The following is a 24,733-nucleotide window of genomic DNA, read 5'->3' as shown; positions in this document are numbered from 1 at the left end:
TTAGGCATATGGTTGGTTGGATTCTCAAACTATTCATGACGATGTCGTAATCCTCGACTCTGATGAGGACGATCCCTATCATGAGTAATATCCTTAAAAGGCTACTGAAGCAATTTCTGAAAAAGTTGTTGAAGCAGCTTCCAAAGAGAACATTGATGTAGCTTCCGGAAAGCATGTTGAAGCAGTTTCTGAAGCGAAGGTCGGGGTGGCTCCTGGAGAGAGCATTGAAGCAGCTTCTGAAGCGAACGTCAAATCGGGTCCCGGAGAGAGCGTTGAAGCAACTTCTGGAGCGACGTCGAAGCGGGTCCCGGAGAGAGTGTTGAAGCATCTTCCTCTGGAGAGTATTGAATTGCTGAAACGCCTTCTTCTGTAGAGAGAGAGATGAAACGCCTTCTTATGGAGAGAGAGCTGAAACACCTTCTTCAGGAGAGAGCGTTGAAGCAGCTTCTGTTGGAGAGAGCGTTGAAGCGGATTCTTCCAGAGAGAGTGTTGAAGCGGATTCTTCTTCTGTTTGATTTCCCCTTGCGAATTACATGCTTCTTGATTGACCATCTCTCTTGTGTTGAAGAAGTTATTGACTGACGGCGAAGGAATTTCATGTTGAGCGTCAGTCCCCAAGCGTGATTTATATGGTTCTATCTTGTATGGTCAGTGGGTTTACCATAAAGACATCGCCATATCACCTACGTGACTCTATTAATTCTCCATGGGAAAATAAAATATGCATAAGTTAGGATTACCTCTGTCCGTAGCAGTTGTTGCTATGGTGAAGCTCGGGCTGGTATAACCAAACAAGCAACAACGATTCTTGGCAGCGGCTGTGATCAGAAAAGACTGGCTGGGAGAGGCGTGATAGCTACGGGAATGAAGTTGGCAGTCTTCATATAGTGGTAGAGCTTGTCTCATTGTTATAGGGAGAAGCTAATGATGGAGCCGATAGATTCCTTGATGTTGCCTCATAGAACGGAAAAGAGAGAGACAGTCCCCTGCCCACGAATATCCACCGAGCCTTCGATTTGATAGATGTTGTCACGCTGGGTTCATGAGGTCGTCTTTACATCTGCGTTGCGTTTCATAGACGTCCATGAATATCGCTGGTCTTTGACAAAACGTCTGCTCTCTTGAGTATATCCTCGTCTTTGGATATGTTGGAATCCTGATGATAGCGTGCTTGCATCTTTATAAATTCAGCATCTTTGAGATGAGCAGTGCTAAGCAGTCCCCAGTCACACTCCTTTGCCATTATCATCTTTGGATCGTGTCTTTGAGGAGTAGGGAAGTTCCTTCATATGAATGACTTAACTAATAGGCTCTGTAAATATGATGAAACTCTTTTCATGGAAAATCTGTATGTACCTCTTAAGTCCCAGGTACAATCTTCTTTGGTAACGAAACTACTTCTTCTACGAGGGACGAAATTCTGAAAGCGTCTCTCATTGATGTTGCAGACATCGCTATCTTATTGAGGATTTTCCCTTGAGGTGTCGGCTTCAGTAGAGCTGAAGAAGTCCCGGGATCGCTCTCGTCCGGGCTGACATAATAGGCGAACCCTTTATGATGATTTGGAGATGACAATATTCGTTGAATCTTCCGAAACTCTTCCTTGCCCATGAAGCTTTGGAGTTCCTTCACAGTTCGCGGAGGCGGCATCGTGAGGATAGCTTGGGTCTTGGATGGGTCCACTTTGATTCCCTCAGCAATCACCTGGAATCCCAGAAATTTTCCTGAAGAAACGCCGAAAGCGCATTTCAAAGGATTCATCTTCAACTTGTATTCACGGCACTCGAACACTTGTCGTAAGACTCCTGTGTGGGCCACCCGAGCTTTTGATTTGACAACTATATCATCCACGTAATCTTCAACTTGCTTGTGTATCATGTCGTGGAAGATTTCCGTCATAGCGCGTTGATACGTTGCACCGGCATTCTTTAAACCAAATGGCATTACAGTATGATGAAAATTTCTGAGAGGAGTTCTAAAAGCTGTCTTACTCGCGTCATGCTCATACATCCTTATCTGATTGTAGCCGTTATCCATCTATGAAGGAGAACACGTCGTGTCCGCTGGTGGCATCCACTAACATGTCGATGTTAGGTAGAGGAAAATTATCTTTGGGGAAGCATATTTTCAAGTATCTGAAATCCACGCAGCACCTGATCTGTCGATTTTTCTTTTTTACCGGAACCACGTTAGCCAACCAGGTTGTATGATGAATGGGTTTGATGAAGCCAGCAGCTAGCAACTTCTGAATCTCAGTCTTGATTTGCTTTTCTACCTCGTATCTGAACTGCCTCGGAGACTGTTTAACCGGCTTGGATCCAGGTATGACATGTAGATGATGGGTGACCAATTTTTCATCTAAACCAGGCATTTATTCATACGTCCAAGCGAATATGTCTTGGTACTCCTCGAGAATTTCCACGAGCTTCGTGTGTTCATCCGTACACAAGGTTGAGCTGGCGGAGATAGGCCTAGGAGATTCCTCATTCCCGATGTTAACGATTTCGAGTTCATCAGTTGTGGAGTTGGTGCCATCTTGCAGCTGTCATGGAGCATCTAGCATTTATTCTTGTGGCTCGTTGTTGTTGTAGTATTCCGTTGGGTGGAGAGACTGCGTAAAAGTCTCCCTGCTAATTGCTAACAACGGCGTCGGTACACGGTTTTCCCTTTCTGGTCACGACTTTCCACAAAAGTTCGTTCCCTCTTAGTATGAGCGTGGGTCGCGGCTTCACATGATGAAGAAGAATTGGGACGCCTTGTCAGCAAAGATGCATCATGGGGATTAGCCTTCAATGATGCAAGTCGGTCCTCCTCCTGGATTGAAGACCACGTGGGGAGTGGGATGCAATGAACTTTGTATGATTCTTCACGCGGAGCTTCTCTTGGTTCAAACAATTCCACTTCACATATTGGTGCGTAAGGAGACAATGATGCAGGAATACGAACGACTTCTTTATTCAGCATAGTCTTCAGGCATTGGTGATACGTCGAGGGGACGATCCTATTGTCATGAAGCCATGGTCTCCCCAGTATCATATGGTAGTCCGGCTCCTTTTCTATGACTTCGAATTTCACCTTTGATTGGACGGACCTAAAGATAAATTCAGATTGACATACCCGTACGTGTTGGTTTGGCTTCCTTCAAAGTATGTCATCGTGGTAGGCTGTCGCACGATCTTGCTTGGGCGAACCTTGGCCGTCCTGAGTGTCTTGAGAGTAATCACATTCGAAGACGCTTCCGTGTCGATGAGGGCCCTATTGAACTCTGAATCCTTGATGCGTGCAGTAACGTGTAGGTCCCGGTTGTGACCTTCTTCCGCCATCACGTCTTCTTCCGTAAATGTAACATTGTTCACAGACATCTCTGGTGTTTTTGAGGCTTCTAGACGCAAAGGAGTTAAATGCACGTCTAGGGCTATCTGGTTGATTGCAGCAAACGTCACCGCCCGCTGATTCTTCGAGAGGTGTAAAAGTTCGCATAAACTTTCCACTAGAGAAGCCGCTTCCTGATCCACCGGCCTCTGGTTCATAGTGAATCTATTGACTTGAGGAGGATCATTGCGAGGATCATTCCCCAGTGTAGAAATATCCGTGACAGGATAACTTCTCATATATGATGTCATCTTGATGAGGAGATCGAGTATGTCGTTTATTATTTCTTTGATCAGGTCCATGTTTTTCGTGTGAATCACCTGCACCCTTGCTAACTCGATCAATGTTGGGATTCTTCCGGTTACACCATCAGATACACCGTTGGGAAGAGGGGTATCTTCATTGGAGGAACTTCGTCCGGGATTTGAAATTGTTGGGGGAGTCCTAAGACCAACCATTTTGAAATCAACCAAATGGGATTGGGTATTGAAGAAATTGACTTCACAACCGAGAGATTAATCTCCCACTGTGGTCGCCAATTGTTTGAGGGTGGAAACTGTTCCTACTGGTTTTGGTAAATTTGGGTGTGTGTGGATGAGAAACGAATCTAAACCCTAAACAAATGCACTGCACGGGAGTACTTTAGATTCGAGAGATTAATCTGTACAATTCTGGCCTAAACCAAGAAATGGCCGTTCCAGACTTGTTTCGGTCACAAAGTGAAAGAGATGGGGTTGATCTTAGGGAGGGAAGCGAAGAAGGTGTTGAGATTGTGAAGGTGTTGGCTGCTTATGCCTTGTATCAGAATGTTGAACTGGCTTGCACAATGTAAGCTATCAGTTCTGGGTGTTTTCTTGATACTGTGACAACACTTAGTTTCTTTGTTTGTGTTGTTGGAAATAGGTTGGAGAACCTAATTACACAAGTCATTGAGCACAACCCTCATCTCGTAGGAAGTGGAGGAAGTGAAGTGATGGAGTAGTGGGGTCGTGTAGGTGATTGTCACACGATCACGTATTTCCCACTTTCCTCATCATCATTAACCGTCCATGCTTCCTGACAGGTTCTCGTAATTGGCCCATTGCACGCCGCATGCTGTAAACCTCCAGACCAATACCCTAGTTTGTGACATGTTTGATGTCTCGAATGAGTGGGTCAAGTCGTGGGACCCGCCGCAAGAAATAGCATACGTTGCTATTAGGTTAAATAACTAAGTTATTTAAGGATTCGATATTCATGAAATATCGTGTATGCTCGATGCACGTAATGCATCGTTGAAAGAAAGTAGCTCAAAACAATCGATGTGCATGAAGCATCGCTGTTTTAAAACTTGATTGAATAAGTCGCGGATTAAGCGTCTTAAAATGGAAGCATGCCCAACCATCTTTGAGTGATCGTTTGGAGGCCGCATGGGCGTGCCATCATCTGGTCGATCACTCCTGTGGCAGAGTAGCGGACAGTGATCATTGAGACGCTTCACTGATCGTCTAACTTTTAATCCAAGCCGTCCGACCAAGCTGGAAAAGTTGGACGGACGAGATGATTTACGACACATGCTTACTGCTATTGGATTTTAGGGTTTTTAGAGGTGTGCAAACATCTCCTCTTTGGATTGATCGAATTCAAGCTTAATCATTAGTTTTGGTGGGACCGACCAGGCATACGTGGAGACGGCTCGTTGCTGTGCATGCCTACACCTCTTGGTCCCGTGATGGTTCGATCTAGGACACTCAATTTGAACGGCCAAGATGAGTGGTCATGATCGATTTGCGACAGAAACCCATTGCCGCAAAGGATTTATATGCCGTGTGGCATGCCACCTTTTAGCGCGCGTTTCGAGGCGCTGGGCCATAGTCTGCCTAGGACGATCGGTCACACGTAAAGGTGGACCCACGGAGATCACGTTGACATCCTTGGGACCTCTTGAGTCTATATCTACACCCTCCGTTTAGGCTGGCGAAGATGGATGGACGCGATCGAACTACGACAGATGTCCATCGCCGCAAACCCTAATTAAGGTTTTGAAACAGTCACGCACACGTGAATTTGGCCAAACGGTTTGGCAAGCCACGCTTCTCCTTTGGGGAGATCGATCATCTGGGCCTACGTTTGGCTGACGGTGAACGTATGTGCACCTTCCTGGTGGTCCTAAATGCGATCTAAGTCATCCAAATAGGTTGGATAAGTTGGATGGTTGTGATCGATTTAAGACATTAGTGGAATTCCGCGATCCTTATAAGCATCACGCCTCCCGTGGTTTGATCAATTGTTACATGGCCTTGCCATGAGAAAACCGATCGGGTGAGGGAGAAGTGGGCCCGCCAACGTGTGCGTTAGCGCTTCCCTGATCATTCACGGGATGATCTAATCCGTCCAACCAGGCTGGCGAAGTTGGACGGTCGCGATGGCTTTAAGACTGTCCTGAACAGCCTTGCTCATTCGAACCTCTCCCAAAACAGAGCGTCCACCCCCCTTTAGGTTGGCGTTTGACGGCGCTAGGGAATTTTGTGTGGTGTTCGACCAGTTGAGGTATTAGTGGGCCCGCCAGTGGTCATCACGGTGATCGCCTATTCCTGCCAGGGTTTGGCTAGGCTGGCTAAATCATGCGGCCAACTTGTGTGGCCGTGATCGTTTCTTAGACTAACATAGACAGTCCAGATTTCCTTTAAGGAATTTAAGCGTGTTCAACCGCGCAACTATTAATTAAAAGGTGTGCGAACGCGTTGATCTCTTTGTCAGAGGGTGGTGTAGCCTATGCGAGTGTTTTCATGCAGGTCTCCATACTGACACTTCAGGAGATTCATGCTACTTTGTTGCGAGAGAACATTTAATCGTCATGTCATGCCAATATCGAGAGTTCGCTGGGGAACATAACATAGGAAAACACTAGGCAGGCCATGCATTAGTGAATAATGCTGGTGCAAGATAAAATTTATAGAATATTTGGGATTGTTGCTACATGCACCATTCTGAGTAAATTTTATACACATAAATATATATATTGAAATTCTCAATACATATATAAGCGAAGAGGTTTAGGAACTCAACATTTTTAAATGGCTCCATTTCATTAGTGAATAATGCAACTAGGAGCTTAAATACTCGTTAGTCTCTATACTAGTGAACAATTCATCTAGGAGCTTGAGTTTCAATACAATATGAAGAGCGGCATATGAACTCATCAGATTTTGATATATTCTTCAATTCCTTGCGGAATATGGAAATATCAAGGTCTATTACTTCCGATGTCGGGTGAGGTAGACAGACTTTTACAATTTTATCCCTGAACTAAAATCCACCATCAACAAAGACGTACTTCCATTGCATTTGATGATAAGGTGGTTGACGAATTAATGATGGCGACAATCTTTTGGATTCGTCACTTGTTTATCAGAGTCGTGTTTGATAGATTTGTATTGTATCCAAACTTTTGGCAGCTCATGCACCCCTTCCATATGAAATTGGAAATCAAGAAACACCGATTCTGATTTTGTTGGCAGTGTGACAGACATGATGTAGTTGGTCTGTGCGGATTGCTGAGGTGTTGAAGCAGCTTCGACCTCTGAAGAGAGCGCTGAAGCGGCTTCGGGAGAAAGAGCGTTGAAGCGGCTTCTTCTGGAGAGAGCGTTGAAGCGGCTTCACGAGAGAGCGTGCGTTGAAGCGTCTTTTGCAGAGAGCGTTGAAGCGGCTTCTTCTGGAGAGAACGTTGAATCGGCTTCTTCTGGAGAGAGCATTGAAGCGGCTTCTTCTGGAGAGAGCGTTGAAGCGGCTTCAGGAGAGAGCGTGCGTTGAAGCGGCTTCTGGAGAGAGCGTGCGTTGAAGAGACTCCTGGAGAGAGAGCGTTGAAGCGGCTTCTTCTGGAGAGAGCGTGGAAGCGGCTTTAGGAGAGAAATCCAGTGATGGCGCCCTTAACCCTTGATTTAGAAAAATGATTTCTTCTCATTCTTCTGAGGCGATACGATATGGTAGATGGGAAGACGACACACAAATAGTGCTGGCCGGCAAGTCGTGTTTTCTCCTCATGGGAAAGAATATCGTTTCTATTGTAACATCTCAACGCGTGCAACGCTCTTTCCGGTGGTTCGAAATAGGGGAGATAACAATAATGGTTAAGGATTCGACCAACCTTCAATTTGATTTTCCCTTGAAAATTACATGCTTCTTGATTGACTGTCTCTCTTATGTTGAAGAAGTCCTTGACTGACGGCGAAGGAATTTCATACTGAGCCTCAAACACATTTAAGTGGTTCTATCCTGTATGGTTGATGGGTTGACCATGATGAGGGTATCACCCTCTTGCATCCATGTTGATGACTATGTATAAAACAAGTTGGATGGAGCTTGGATAGCTATGATCAAGATCCTTGACAGGGACGAGTTATAACTATAGGCAAAAACCTTGGAAGTGACGAGTGGTGGTTACGACCATGGATCTTGAAAGGAAATAGCGGTAGCTATGAGCACGAAGCTTGGTCGGCCACGACCATGAAAATGGACGGGCTTTGATAAATCACGTATGCGAGTTTATTTTTCCTTCTTTATTTTTGGTGAAGCAGCTCCTCCTTGATTCCCTGCTTGCGGAAACTCGCCTATTGTTGCTTGCATGAATGTTCCATCATGGTCTATACGGTTTCGTGGACGGGGTCCCAAAAACTATGCAACTCTTGACCGGAAGAGGATCTCTGTGCACTCCTTCAGCGCTTAGTTTAAGTTCTCCTGCATCCACCTTCTCTTTGAAAATGCGCTTCAATTTGTTGCAATCGCTGGTGGGGTGATGGACGAACCTATGGTAGCGAAAATATTTTGGATTTTCCATTTCTTCTTAGGTTCGAGTATATCTGGTAGGAGGTAGCTTGATGATGCCATCTTGAATCCACGCTTCTAGGATTTCGATTACCTCTTCAATTGTACACGGGAAAATTAGAGCAACCTCTCCAGTTTCTTGTTGCTGTGCAGGCGTCTTAGTTGCAGCTTTCCGAGTTTGAGTTGTCTGCTGCGCTAGTGCCACACGTTTGGGTTGTTGATAGTCGTTCCCCAGATGCATTCTCTTTCCACCCTCACTAGCGATTGTCTATAGGATGGATCTTTTATTGGAAGGACGCTTGCTTTCCGGAACATCTTTACGAGTTTCTTCATTCTGGGACGGTTCGGATCGACTGAGTAAAGCAGCAGCAGATCTCTTAGCAGATTCTGATGCAATATAGGAATTGATATTTTCTAGAAAGGATGCACGTAATGAAATCACCTTTTCTTTGCGGCGACTTTGATGAGAACGTGATAAATCCCACGAGTCTTCTTTCTGAGTTTGAAGAAACATCTCTCGATCTTCATGAGCAGACACTAAATCCCACGAGTCTTCTTTCTGAGTTTGAAGAAACATCTCTCGATCTTCATGAGCAGACACGTTAGGTTGGTGTCTGCCTTTCTGTTCGACGTGACCATAGGCTTCATCTTCCTTACCAGGAATAGGAATATGAATCTTGGAAGAAGGACTACTACCATCACTATTGATCCAAAATGAATTGTTGGTGGCGTTTCCTTCAGAATTAATGCGCGTTGGTTCCTTTGATTGTTGATCCAAGAGGACTTTCAAAAGCGCAAATACTTCGTCCTGCGTCTTGACAATACTAGCTTGATTCCTGACAATATCATTCAGGATTTTCATCAAATCATGAATAGTTGTTAAATATTGAGACTCCATAGCCTCGACGAGGGTTTGAATGAAAGAACGGATTCATGAATAACATGTGAAGTATTGTTAGTGTTGGGAGAAATAAAATTGGGATTGAGGGTTTCTGAACCATTCCTAAGATCAACCATATTGAGAAATTTAGGAAATTTAAAACAGGATAAGGGAAATGATTTTTTGCAACCGAGAGATCAATCTCCCACTGTGGTCGCCAGTTGTTTTGGTGTAAAAACTGATTCTGCTGTTTTTGGTAAATTTGGGTGTGTTGATGAGAAACGAATTCAAACCCTAAACAAATGCACTGCACGGGAGTACTTTTAGATTCGAGAGATCAATCTGTAAGACTCTAACCTAAACCAAGAAATGGCCGTTCCAGATTCAATTCGGTCACAAAGTGAAGGAGAAAGGTTGATCTTAGGGAGGGAAGCAAAGAAGATGTTTGAGATCAGAATGTTGAATTATGAAGGTGTGGCTGTTTTATGACTTGTATTAGAATATGGTTCTGGTTACTTGTGTTGATAAAACTTGTGTTTGAAATAGGTTGAAAACCTATTTATATGAGTCATTGAGCATACCCCGATCTCATAGGAAGTGGAGGAAGTAATGAAGAAGTGGAGTTGTGCAGAAGGTGGTGATCATCGTGTTTCCGTTATGAAGGAAGACTGATCACACGTTCACCCACTACTCTTATTATTGTTAACCGTCCGTCTTTCCTGAAACTTTCTCGTAATGGGCGCGTTTCACGCCGCACGCTGTAAACCACCAGACCGATACCCCAGTGAGCATCCCCCAGTTTGTGACATGTTTGATGTCTCGAGTGAATGGGTCAAGTCATGAGACTTGCCGCTAAAATCAGCACATAGTTCTTTTAGGTTAAATAATGAAGTTATGTGTGAATTATATGTTTATGAGGCATTATTTATAATCGATGTGTATGAAGCATCGCTTTTAAACAAGCAGCTAAAAATAGTCGATGTGCTAGAAGCATCGTTGTTTTAGAGCTCGATCGAATCAGTCACAGATTGAGCGTCTTAAAGGAAGTAGCAGGACCTACCACCTTTGTCGATCGTTTGAAGACCTTATGGGAGAGTTATCGCTTGGTCGATCGCTCCCTGTGAAGGAGTGGTGGTCGGTTATCATGGCGTCACCCTGTTGGTCATCTAGAATCCGATCTAGACCGTCCGACCAGGCTAGCGAAGTTGGACGGACGAGATGATTTGCGGAAGTTATACACCGCCATTGATTGTATTTTAGGGTTTGCCGTGCGTCCACCCTAACATTAGACCGAACGATTCATGGCATTTTCCACTGATTTGGACAGGACGATTAGGTACACGCACATATGGGTTGCTGGTGAGTGTGCAAGATCTGGTTGGCCTTTTAAAATTAGATCTAGGTCGTTCGACCAGGCTGGAGAAGTTGGACGACCGTGATCGATTTGTGGCAGTTGTGTAACGCTGCTTATTCAATTTAGGGTTTTATAAGAGCGTGATTGCTCTACTTTGGGAAAGCGGTCCGACGTGCTTATGTATCACGGCATCTAATTCGATCAGCTAGGGATAAAGGTGATCCACCGGCGATCGTGTCGGCCTCTGAAGAGAGCGCTGAAGCGGCTTCGGGAGAGAGCACTGAAGCGGCTTCGGGAGAGAGAGCGTTGAAGCGGCTTCTTCTGGTGAGTGTGTTGAAGCGGCTTCAGGAGAGAGCGTGCGTTGAAGCGGCTTCTTTTGGAGAGAGCGTTGAAGCGGCTTCAGAATAGAGTGTGCATTGAAGCGGCTTCTGGAGAGAGCGTGCATTGAAGAGGCTCCTAGAGAGAGAGAGCGTTGAAGCGGCTTCTTATGGAGAGAGCGTGGAAGCGGCTTCTTTTGGAGAGAGCATGGAAGCGGCTTCAGGAGAGAACTCCAGTGAGGAGGCCCTTAACCCTTGATTTCGAAAAATGATTTCTTCTCATTCTTCTGAGGCGATACGATATGGAAGATGGAAAAACGACACATAAATAGTGTTGGCCGGCAAGTCGTGTTTTCTCCTCATGGGAAAGAATACCGTTTCTATTGTAACATCTCAACGCATGCAACGCTCTCTCCCGATGATTCGAAATAGGGGAGATAACAATAATGGTTAAGGATTCGACAAACCTTCAGTTTGATTTTCCCTTGCAAATTGTTAGAGCACTGGTCGGTCGAACTCGCATGCTTTGCTATCTCAAGCATGTTTGTCTATATTAGTGATCAAAACTATAAGTCTTGATTTATAGTCTACTATAGCTAAGACTCGGACTAGGATAGAAAGTGTAGTTGAGCTCAAGAACTCCATGGCGATCATCATACATGACGAAGAACTACTCAAGGAACTGGTGGAACTTCATCGACTAAAAGGTATGTGGAGACTTGAACTTATCTATCACTCAAAAGTCTATCTACTCTATCTCCTATCTTGAGACAAAATTCGTTTTGCTATATAGCTACAGGGACCCAGGTGAGGTAGATAAGGGGTACCCAGCTGTGGTGGTTAAAGGCTAATCAACTCAAACATGGATTGTCGGTCTCAGATAACCGATGGCTTAATTCTTCGACTCAACTATCAGTTATGGGAAACTGACAGTTCATTTTTCACCTCCTCCTTGCGCAACCTAGCCTGCTCCAAATATCACTCGCCTGGAATTGACCTTTTTGCTTTTATGCTCTAAATGGACGTTTTCTTATTCTTTTGATCCAGTTGACTCCAAAGTACCTAAATACTCAAAAGTAAACATAAGCTACATATTTTACAAGAGAAATAGAAAAGAAAGCATAAACAATAGATATGAAATCATGGTGTTTTAGACACCTATCAATACACATTTGCTATTTCGAGCCGAGTTTATCTCGCTTATCTATTTCTCGAAATATGTGTTGGTAAGCTTTCGCTTTGGCCAAGTTCATCTTTACCTAGTGACGAAAGTCATGTTATGTTTCAATCACTTTGAAAATGGCTTTGACGAAAAATGGTTTGTGAATAACAACTATATAACATCCTCTAAGAATGTTTCAATGATTGAAATGGGAGTTTAGATTATATAACCATTGTTGGATATAAGCATTGTGTGGCAACACATATATGTATAAGTCCTTATTTCTTGAACCAAAGTATGCGTACTTTGTTGATCAAGAAAACCAGAACAAGAGTTGTGAACTCAGTCCGCGAACTGGCGGAGGTTCTCATCCCGAGAATATCTGCTGGATTTTGTGAACTCCTTCCAGGAACTTAAGTCCGCGAACTAAGTCCGCGCACTTGAGTTGGTTATATCTAAAACGCGATTATTTGTGAACTTATATTTATATTAACTAAGGAATGCAAATTGCAAACCGTGGCTATAAAGTTCATGAATCGATTCGAGTGAATCAAATCGTTTTTGCTTCGATTGTTTCTTGTATAGTTATATAATATTTATACAATTGAACAACTCTCTAACTAGTTCATTTGAGTCATTTAAACTAGTTATGGTGAAGAAGAATATGTTTGATATGAAAGTGCTCATATGGCTAACCATTTGGTTAACTACTGTTGAGCCAACAAATGTACATGTTTGGGTACGGTTACACAAAACTAAAATCGTGCATTTCATTTGTGTGTAACAAGCTAAGTTTTCGATCCAACGGTTGAAAGATATTAGCTTGAATCTAATCAGGTTTTCATCTAACGGTGAATATTGAATGCTTTGTTACTAAGATAACATTGATTGTAAACCCTGATTTCAACTAAGAGTTGCTAAGACCCAAAGCCGAAAACTTTAATAAACAAATCTGGATCACACAGAAAAGTCTACGATAAAAGATAAATATGTCTCCCACAAAAATACCTACAAGTTTTGTTCCGTCTTCTGATAAATCAAGGTGAACATGAACCAATTGATAACCCGTACTTATATTCCCTAAGAACAACCTAGTATTATCAATCACCTCACAATAATCTTAATCGAAGCGGCGAAAGAAGATATCATGGAATCATAAACAATGAGACGAAGATGTTTGTGACTACTTTTATATCTTGCCTACCGGAGATAACAATCTCAAGCCAATCGTTACGATTGTACTCAACATGATAGAAACAACAAGATCAGATCACACAACTACAAGAAAGTTGTATCGATGTGGATTCACAATCCCAATGAAGTCTTCAAGTCGCTAACCTACAGGGTCTCGAGAAGAAACCTAAGGTTAAAGGAGAATCGACTCTATCTTATACAACTAGTATCACACAGGAGGTGTGGGGATTAGGTTTCCCAGTTGCCAGAGTTCTTCCTTATACAGTTTTTTGAGATCAGCTAAGAGAATCAAGTGCGTAATATCCTGCTGGGATCAGAGACGTAAGGAGCCGCAATTGTACCTTGGATCAGTGTGAGATTGATTTGGGTTCAACTACATTCCATATCGAAGTTAGTTTTTAGTAGGATAGTGTCTGTAGCAGCTTAATACAGTGTGTGTTCAATCTGGACTAGGTCCCGGGGTTTTTCTGCATTTGCGGTTTCCTCGTTAACAAAATTCTGGTGTCTGTGTTATTTCTTTTCCGCATTATATTTTTTTATATAATTGAAACATCACAGGTTATGCATTAAGATCAATCAATTAGAAAATCCAACCTTTGGTTGTTGATTTACATTGATGGAAACTTGAAAACTGGTCTTTGGTACCGTTTAAGTGATTTCTCTTGTATTCAATTAGACTCGCAAATTTCTATTTGCTCGAGTAAGAATTGAATCGAGAAATAGCGATATTAGAACTCTTTGATATACTTTATTAAGATTGAGTCCAGTTGATTCTCTTGAAAGTATATTGGAGTTAGTCCATACAGATTGCTAATCGAAATATTGGGTGTGGTTGTTGTACCCCCACTTTTTTATAAATTACATGCTTCTTGATTGACCGTCTCTCTTGTGTTGAAGAATTCCTTGACTGACGGTGAAGGAATTTCATGTTGAGCCTCAGTCCCCAATTTACGTGGTTCTATCCTGTATGGTTGATGGGTTGACCATGATGAGGGTATCACCCTCTTGCATCAATGTTGATGATTATGTAAACAACAAGTTGGCTAGAGCTTGGATGGTTATGATCAAGATCCTTGATAGGGACGAGTTATGACTACAGGAATAAACCTTGGAAGTGACGAGTGGTGGTTACGGCCATGGATCTTGAAAGGAAAGAGCGGAATCTGTGAGCACGAACCTTGGTCGGCCACGACCATGAAAATGGACGGGCTTTGATAAATCACGTATGTGAGTTTATTCTGCCTTCTTTATTTTTGGTGAAGCATCTCCTCCCTGATTCCCTGCATGCGGAAACTCGCCTATTGTTTCTTGCATGAATGCTCCATCATGGTCTGTACAGTTTCGTGGACGGAGTCCCCAGAAACTATGCAACTCCTGACCGGAAGAGGATCTATGTGCACTCCTTCAGCGCTTAGTTGAAGTTCTCATGCATCCACCTTCTCTTTGAAAATGCGCTTCAATTTGTTGCAATCGCTGGTAGGGTGATGAACGAACCTATGGTAGCGGCAATATTTTGGATTTCCCGTTTCTTCTTCGGTTGGAGGACGTCTGGTAGGAGGTAGCTTGATGACGCCATCTTGAATCCACACTTCTAGGATTTCGATTACCTCTTCAATTATACACGGGAAAATCAGAGAAGCCTCTCCAGTTTCTTGTTGTTGTCCAGACGTCTTAGTCGCAGCTTTCCGGGTTTGAGTTGTCTGCAGCGCTAGTGCCGCACGTTTATGTTGTTGATAGTCGTTCCCCAGATATATTTTCTTTCCACCCTCACTAGAGATTGTCTGGAGGTTGTATCTTTTATTGGAAGGACGCTTGCTTTCCTGAACATCTTTACGAGTTTCTTCATTCTGGGACAGTTCGGATCGACTGAGTAAAGAAGCAGCGTATCTCTTAGAAGCTTCTGATGCAATATGAGAATTGATATTTTCCAGGAAGGACGCACATAATGAAATCACTTTTTCATTGCGAGGACTCTGATAAGAACGTGCTAAATCCCACGAGTCTTCTTTCTGATTTTGAGGAAACACCTCTCGATCTTCATGAGCAGACACGTTAGGTTGGTGGCTGCCTTTCCATTCGACGTGACCATAGGCTTAATCTTCCTCACCAGGAATAGGAATATGAATCTTGGAAGAAGGACTACTACCATCAGTATTGATCCAAAATGAATTGTTGGTGGCGTTTCCTTCAGAATGAATACGCGTTGGTTCCTTTGATAGTTGATCCGTGAGAACTTTCAAAAGTGCAAATACTTCGTCCTGCGTCTTGACAATAGTAGCTTAATTCCTGACAATATCATTCAGGATTTTAATCAAATCATGAATAGTTGTTAAATATTGAGACTCCATAGCCTCGACGAGGGTTTTGAATGTAAGAACGGATTCAGGAATAACATGTGAAGTATTGTTAGTGTTGGGAGAAGTAAAATTGGGATCGAGGGTTTTTGAACCATTCCTAAGATCAACCTTATTGAGAAATTTAGGAAATTGAAAACGGGATAGGGAAAATGATTTTTTGCAACCGAGATATCAATCTCCCACTGTGGTCGCCAGTTGTTTTGGAGTAAAAACTGATTCTGTTGTTTTTGGTAAATTTGGGTGTGTTGATGAGAAACGAATTCAAACCTTAAAAAAATGCACTGCACGGGAGTACTTTTAGATTCTAGAGATCAATCTGTAAGACTCTGGCCTAAACCAAGAAATGGTCGTTCCAGATTCAATTCGGTCACAAAGTGAAGGAGAAGGGTTGATCTTAGGGAGGGAAGCGAAGAATATGTTTGAGATCAGAATGTTGAATTATGAAGGTGTGGATGTTTTATCACTTGTATCAGAATATGGTTTCTGGTTACTTGTGTTGATAACACTTGTATTTGAAATAGGTTGAAAACCTATTTATATAAGTCATTGAGCGCACCCTGATCTCATAGGAAGTGGAGGAAGTAATGAAGAAGTGGAGTTGTGCAGAAGGTGGTGATCATCGTGTTTCCGTTACGAGGGAAGATTGATCACACGTTCACCCACTACTCTTATTACTGTTAACCGTCCGTCTTTCCTGAAACTTTCTCGTAATGGGCACGTTGCACGCCGCTGTAAACCGCCAGACCAATACCCCAGTAAGCATCCCCCAGTTTGTGACATGTTTGATGTCTCGAGTGAATGGGTCAAGTCATGAGACTTGTTACTAAAATCAGCACATAGTTCTTTTAGGTTAAATGATAAAGTTATTTGTGAAATCAATGTTTATGAGGCATTGTTTATAATCGATGTGTATGAAGCATCGCTTTTAAACAAGCAGCTAAAAATAGTCGATGTGCTAGAAGCATCGTTGTTTTAGAGCTCGATCGAATCAGTCATAGATTGAGCGACTTAAAAGAACTAGCACGATCGTCCACCTTTGGGTGATCGTTTGAAGACCTTATGGGCGAGTTATCGCTTGGTCGATCGCTCCCTGTGAAGGAGTGGTATCCGGTGATCATGGAATCACCTTGTTGGTCATATAGAATCCGATCTAGACCGTCCGACCAGGCTAGAGAAGTTGGACGGACGAGATGATTTGAGGAAGTTATATGCCTTCGTTGATTGTATTTTAGGGTTCGAAGCCGTGCGGCCACCCTAACATTAGACCGAACGATTCGTGGCATTTGCCACTGATTTGGACAGGACTATTAGGTACACGCACATATGGGTTGCTGGTGAGTGTGCAAGCATCTCATTGGCCTTTTGAAATTAGATTTAGGTCGTCCGACCAGGCTGGCGAAGTTGGACGTCCGTGATCGATTTGCAGCAGTTGTGTAACGCCGCTTATTCAATTTAGGATTTTATAAGCGCGCGATCGCCCTACTTTTGGCAAGCGGTTCGACGTGCTTCTGGATCACCACATGTGATTCGATCAGCTAGGGATAAAGGTGAGCCGCCGGCGATCATGTTGGCTTCTCTTTGATCGTCTAAAATTTGATCTGAGCCACTCAATTCGGCTGGCGAAGATGGGTGGTCATGATCGATTTGCGATAGTAGCATATTGCCGCAAGTACAAATTATGGTTTTAAAACGGCCACGTTCATCCTAGTTCGATCGAATTACTTGATGCATTATTGACTTGCCGCGGGTAGGTCGATCGACCAAGGGAGGAGTTGGGCCGCCAATGAACACATTGGTACTTCTTCGATCATTCGAGATGCGATCTAGGCCATCCAACTAGGTTGTCTAAGTTGGACGGATGCAATGGATTTTGAGACCGTTTTTGCCGGTCTCTACTCGTTTGAACTTTTTTTGCCAACAGCGCGATCACCCACATTGGGGTTAATCGTTCGAAGTGCTGCGGGTATACTAGATGGAATCAGTTCGTCCAGGGCATTAGTAGGCACACCGGTGGTCACCATGATGATCGCCTAGTTATGCTAGGAGTAGGCTAGGCTTATTGGATTGCGTGGCCAAATTGTGTGGCCGCGATCATGTTTTAAGACTGATATGGACGGTCTAGATTTTCGTTAAGGAATTAAACGCGTTCGATCGTGCTGACTTTTAATTAAAAGGTGCGTAAACACACTGATCTCTTCGTCAGAGGGTGGTGTAACCTATATGAGTGTTTTCATGCAGGTCTCAATACTGACACTTCGGGAGATTTATGCTACTCCATTGCGAGTGAACATTAATCGTCATGTCATGTCAATATTGAGAGTTCAGTTGAGAACATAACATAGGAAAACACTAGGAAGGCTCCGACATTAGTGAGTAATGCAACGAGGAGCTTAAATACTCATTAGGCTCTATACTAGTGAACAATTCATCTAGGAGCTTGAGTTTCAATATAATGTGAAGAGAGACATAGGCACTCATCCATCTGATATATTCTCCAAATTCCTTGCGAAATATAGATATATCAAGGTCTACTACTGAAAAGGCGAGGGTACCCAAATATACCTCAAGCTAAAACTTTTCCTACCTGTAAGTCATTTCACCGAAAGTGATTGTCTATGGACTGAGTCGAGACAATACACTGATCGGTTCACACTTCGTGTGATCGTCTATGGATACGAGATCGAGACAATACAACAATCAAGTATGTTACTTGATAAAAAGTTTCGGACTTAACCAAACACAATAGGATTCACTTATCAAGTAAATAGGAATTAACGTTTGTGTAATTTACTTTAATTATAATAGAATAATTATAATGCGTAAATATAAAGTAAATGACACAACAAGATTTTGTTAACGAGGAAACCGCAAATGCAGAAAAACCCCGGGACCTTGTCCAGAATTGAATACTCTAAGGATTAAGCCGCTACACAAAATTACGCCAACTTCGTATAGTTGAGACCAAGCAACTAAACCTATAGTTCACCTAGTTCCGTATGTATTCCCACGCCTTCAACTTATAAATAAGTCACGTACTTGGATCAATTCCTTTGGTTCGTATTCCAAACAGTAAAGGAACAACAAATCTGTTTGGTATCTGTTAGAGCATTGCTGTGTCGAACTCGCATGCGTTGCTATCTCAAGAATGTTTGCCAATGTTAGTGATAAAAACTATAAGTCTTGATTTCTAGTCTACTATAGCTAAGTCTCGGACTAGGATAGAAAGTATAGTTGAGCTCAAGGACTTCATGGCGATTCATCATACAAGAAGAAGAACTACTCAAGGAACCGGTGGAACTTCTCGACAAAAAGGTATGTGAAGACTTGAACTTATCTATCACTCAAAAATCTATCTACTCTATCTCCTACTTCTTGAGACAAAAAGTTGTATGCTATATATAGACTTAGATTATACACATTTGGTATTTCGAGCCGAGTATACCTCGCCTATCTATATCTCGAAATATGTGTTAGTAAGCGTTTCGCTTCGACCATGTTTATCTTTACCTGGTGACGAAAGTCATGATATGTTTCAATCACTTTGAAAATTGCTTTGACGAGAAATGGTGTAACAACTGTATAACGTCCTCTAATAATGTTTCAATGGTTGGAATGAGAGTTTAGATTACATAACCAATGATGGACATAAGTATTTTTGTGGAAACACATATGTGCATAAGTCCTATCCCTTGAACCAAAGTTTGCGAACTTTGTTGATCAAGAGAAACCGGAAGAATGGCTTGTTGCCAAGTCCACGAACTGCCGAACTTCTCATCCCGAGAAATTCTGCTGGAGTTGACAAACTTTTTGTGTGAGTACCAGTCCGCGAACCGGCGGAAAGTCTATGCCGAGATTTTCTGCTGGAGTTTGTAAACTCTGCACGGTTGCTTAAGTCCGCGAACCTAGTGTGCGAACTTAAGAAGGTTATATATCTGAAGATGATTTCTGAACTTAAACTTATAAAGATTAAGGAATGCAATTTGCAAACCGTGGCTATAAATTTCATGAACCTATTCGAGTGAATCAAATCATCTTTGCTTCAATTGTGTCTTGTGTAGTACATAAAATTTCCTTTCAATTGAACAACTCTCTAACTAGTTCATTTGAAGTCATTTGAACTAGTTATGGTGAAGAAGAATATGGTTGGTATGAAATGCTCATATGGCTAACCTTTTGGTTAACTATTGTTAAATCAAAAAATGTACACGTTTGGGTACAATTAACAAACCTAGAAGCGTGTATTTCATTTGTGTGATCTAATCTTGCATCTTCTATCGTACGAGTACAATCAGATTGATTGGCTTGAGATTAATATCTCCAATAGGCAAGATATAAAAAGTAGTCACAAAATCTGCGTTGCATTGTTTGTGATTCCGCAACATCTTGTTTCGCTACCATAAGATTAAGATTGTTGTGAGGTGATTGATTTATCTAGGCTGTTCTTCGAGAACATAAGACCGGATTATCAATTGGTTCCTGTTCACCTTGATTATTATCAAAAGACAGAACAAGAACTTTAGGGTTTTTCTGTGGGAGATAGATTGATCCTTTGATAGACTTGTCTGTGTGAGACAGATTTGTTTATTGTCAAAGCCTGCGGTTTTGGGTCGTAGCAACTCTTAGTTGTGGGTGAGGTCAGCTAAGGGAATCAAGTACGCAGTATCCTGCTGGGATCAGAGGAGCAGGGAGTACAACTGTACCTTGGATCAGTGGGAGACTGATTGGGGTTCAACTACATTCCAGTCCGAAGTTAGCTTGGAGTAGGCTAGTGTATGTAGCGGCTTAATACAGTGTGTGTTCAATCTCGACTATGTCCCGGGGTTTTTCTGCATTTGTGGTTTCCTCGTTAACAAAATTTTCTGGTGTATGTGTTATTTCAGTTTTCGCATTATATTGTTTTATCTTTATAATTGAAATAATACAGGTTGTTTGTTAGATCATCAATTAGAGTAATCCAACCTTTGGTTGTTGATTATCATTGATTGATCCTTGGATATTGGTCTTTGGTACCATCTAAATTATTCCTTGTATTTGATTAGTACTCACAGTTTCTGTTTGAGGAAACCAAAACAAGAGAAAGAGATATAAACTCGTTGATGTACTTTTAGTTGATTGAGTCTTGTTGATTCTCTTAAAAGTATATTCGATTTTTTCCATACAGATTGCTAAGAGAAATATTGGGTGGTGTTGTTAGACCCCCGCTTTTTCAGTATCAACTATCTTCAACCAAGTGATATGATTTGGACAAAGGCTCTTCTGTTTATCTTAACGTAAACTCCTTCGTCAGGTCCTTAGATCTATCTTATGTTCAATTACCGAAGTAATCGTTTAAGATTAAGCCAACAACACTCTTAATCCAAAGAATTGTATTGATGCCGATCTATTCAATTAATCAATCCAATCTACCACAAGGATAAACTGATTATTAATTGGATCCTCTTTTACCGAAACAAGTATTGTGCACACCAAAGATTATGAAATTACAAATCAGAAATCTTCAATATCTTCTTCGTCTTCAAATCTTCTTATATCTTCAATTTAAACCTGCACACAATCACTTGAATCTTTTGTGATCAATCACGCATAGAACAGAGTTTGTTAACAATGGATTATCACAAGATCGTCTTTAGAACTAACAAAGTCTAAAGATCCCTGTCGAAACTCTAAACTAGTTTGAGTGAATCTTATATCAGAAGATAATATTCTCAAGCATGAACAAACTAGGTGCAATCATATTTCAACCATCGTTAGTCAATCAAAATAAACCGAAAACAAAAGATAAACCGCAATTATCTAGTTTCCCACCAACGGTACACGCTAGAGTTTCTCAATCCCAAAGAACACTTTAAACTGAGCGGTCGTAAGAGATTTCGCATAATTAGGTTACTCTCCTCTCCGAATAGGCGGCTACACCAGTAACAACAACAAAAGAGGAAGTCTGTTGTTACGAAGGATTAGTTTGCTAGAAAGGAAAACTTCAAGTATTTATAGACAAGGAAGTTTGGACAACAAGGAATTTCCAAAACGGAAAATATTCTCAATATATTCATTAAAGCACAAATTCGGTTTCCATAATTCCTGGAAATGCTCTGTCCAAAAATAATGATCGAAATCTCTTCGAAAATATAATTAGTAAATGTACATTACTAATCCTTGTATTTCCATACAAAATGAAACTAATAACCTTAATTAAAAGATTCTTAACTTACTTATGTTTCGATCCTGGGATTTTCTTCCTTTAGCTATTAAGGAATAAATTTGAACAATTAAAGAAATAAACATTCACACCACGTGTTCAAAGTATGTCAACATCCTTACTTTGTAAGTTATCTTTCACACTTACAACCTTGAAACTGATTTGCCACACTTCCAAACAAGTTTAGAATTGGTTCATCTGACTTTCAAGAACTATGCGATTGATCAAACAAACATTCAATCACAATCATGGGTTTAACGGTTCTACCAAAACAAGTTTCGGTTCTACCTCCATGTGAGTAATGTGCATAGTCACACTAGCTTTCCAAAATTCGGTTGACTAGGTACTAGGATCGGTTCCCCACATATTTATGGTATCTAACTTTTATGTGTTGCACATGTCCATAGGATGGTTCCCCTTTTCCTAAAAACGTGTTGCACATGTTCATAGGATAGGTTCCCATTTCTGCTATAAACCTTGTTGCACCCCATACAAGGATCGGTTCCCCTTTGTGATGTACTGCACCTCTTACTAGGATAGGTTCCCCTTTCCCAAATTTGGTCAGAAAAAACACAAACCCGATCATACCATCTCAGGTGATTACTTAAGATCGGTTTCACTAATAAAAGTCATACCAATACATAAGTCAGGCCTTTGTGAATAGTTCTACCAAGAACACAAAAAAGTTGCGAGCGGTTATACACAATCACACATATTGGTTGTTCATAAGATATGCAATGAATAACAAAACCAATAACGCCTGGAAATTTCCTTTTTGGTTCACAAACAAGTTTATGAACTTACTTCTTTAGAACACATGTAAAACATTGTTCCCTAGGATGAAATCCTCACCTCATACCCATACATAATCACTATAGCATTCAAATGATTATGGTGATGTCTTATCTACAAAGTTTAATGGTTAAGCAATAAACCTCGTATTGTATTCCTTAATACTATGTCTATCTAGAGTTAAAATATGCTTCGCAGTTTTGTTTTCAATATGCATGACTTGAAAGATAAGTTAGGGAATGAAACAGTTCAAGTCAAATATTACTAACCTCAAGTGGAAGGATGATTGTTGTCGTTGTAGCACCTTGATTCTTCACATCTTCAAGACTTCGCAATACTTGTAATGTCTCATATCCTAATACTTTCAGGCTAACCTATATGAAGTTGACTCTAGTACATAATCAAGCGACTCTTAACAGGAGTTTTGATTCACTAAAATATGACAACCAAACTTGACATACCAACGCTCGGTGGGTTCAACCGAGCTATGCTCTAATAACTACCTCTGATGCCGGGTCAGGTAGACAGACTTTTATAGTTTTTCCCCTAAGCAAAAAACCACCATCAACAATTATGATCCCATAATTTTCGTACCTTTTCCAATTTATATTGACAAAAAAGCGGAGAATTATTTGGTAGTTCACACTAAAGATCATTATGTAAGGGGGAGTGGTTTTAATTGTGAGATAGAAGTATTGACTAAGGGGGAGTGATACATATCACCATATTATTTGTCAATGTTGGGATACAATTGGACTTCGATGTTGTATAATAAATACTATGACACTGTATAACAATGATTGAGAACTGTTAGAGCATTGCTCGCTCGAACTCGCATGCGTTGCTATCTCAAGCATGTTTGTCAATGTTAGTGATCAGAATTATAAGTCTTTATTTCTAGTCTATTATATCTAAGTCTCGGACTAGGATAGAAAAGGTAGTTGAGCTCAAGGACTTCATGGAGATTCATCATACAAGTAGAAGAACTACTCAAGGAACCGGTGGAACTTCTCGACAAAAAGGTATGTGAAGACTTGAACTTATCTATCACTCAAAAGTCTATTTACTTTATCTCCTACTCTTTGAGACAAGAAGTCGTATACTATATATATAGACTTTGATTATACACATTTGGTATTTTGAGCCGAGTATACCTCGCCTATCTATATCTCGAAATATGTGTTGGTAAGCTTTTCGTTTCGATCAAGTTTATCTTTACCTAGTGACGAAAGTCATGATATGTTTCAATCATCTTGAAAATTGCTTTGACGAGAAATGGTGTAACAACTATATAACGTCCTCTAAGAATGTTTCAATGATTGAAATGAGATTTTAGATTACACAACCAATGATGGACATAAGCATTTTTGTGGAAACACATTTATGTATAAGTCATATTCCTTGAACCAAAGTTTGCGAACTTTGTTGATCAAGAGAACCGGAAGAATGGCGTGAGCCAAGTCCACGAACTGTTGAAGTTCTCAAACCCGAGAATTTCTGCTGGATTTGACAAACTATTTGTGTGAAGCTAAGTCCGCGAACCCATTCCACGAACTGGCAAAGTTCTCATACCCGAGAATTTCTGCTGGAGTTTGTAAACTCTGCCCGGTAACTTAAGTCCGCGAACCTAGTCTGCGAACTTGAGAAGGTTATATATCTGAAGATGTTTTCGGAACTTAAACTTAAAAAGACTAAAGAATGCAATTTGCAAACCGTGGCTATAAAAGTTCATGAACCGATTCAAGTGAATCAAATCATCTTTACTTATTGTGTCTTGTGTAGTACATAAGACTTCCTTGCAATTAAGCAACTCTCTAACTAGTTCATCTTGAAGTCATGTGAACTAGTTATGGTAAAGAAGAACATGGTTGATATGAAATGCTCATATGGCTAACCATCTGGTTAACTATTGTTGAACCAACAAGTGCATACGTTTGGGTACGGTTAACAAACCTAGAAATGTGCATTGTCAAGTGTGTGTAAAAATCTAAGTTTTCGAGAAATATTAGCTTGAATCAAAATCAGGTTTTCATATAACGGTGGATATTGATTGCTTTGTTACCAAGGTAACTTAATTGCAAACCCTGATTTGAAAGACTATATAAAGGAGACATAAAGTATTGTGCAAAACTAATCCCCAAACCTTACGTGTGATACTAGTTTGCGTGCTAGAGTCGATTCTCCTTTAACCTTTGGTTTTATTCTTCGAAAACCAGGTTAACGACTTAAATACTTCATTGGGATTGTGAAGCCAGACCGATACTACTTTTATCGTAGTTGTGTGATCTGATCTTGCATCTTCTACC

This window comes from Papaver somniferum, chromosome 3 (genome assembly GCF_003573695.1).
Source record: "Papaver somniferum cultivar HN1 chromosome 3, ASM357369v1, whole genome shotgun sequence".
Taxonomy (NCBI): domain Eukaryota; kingdom Viridiplantae; phylum Streptophyta; class Magnoliopsida; order Ranunculales; family Papaveraceae; genus Papaver; species Papaver somniferum.
The sequence above is the reverse complement of the archived record's forward strand: the minus strand, read 5'-3'. Positions refer to the sequence as shown.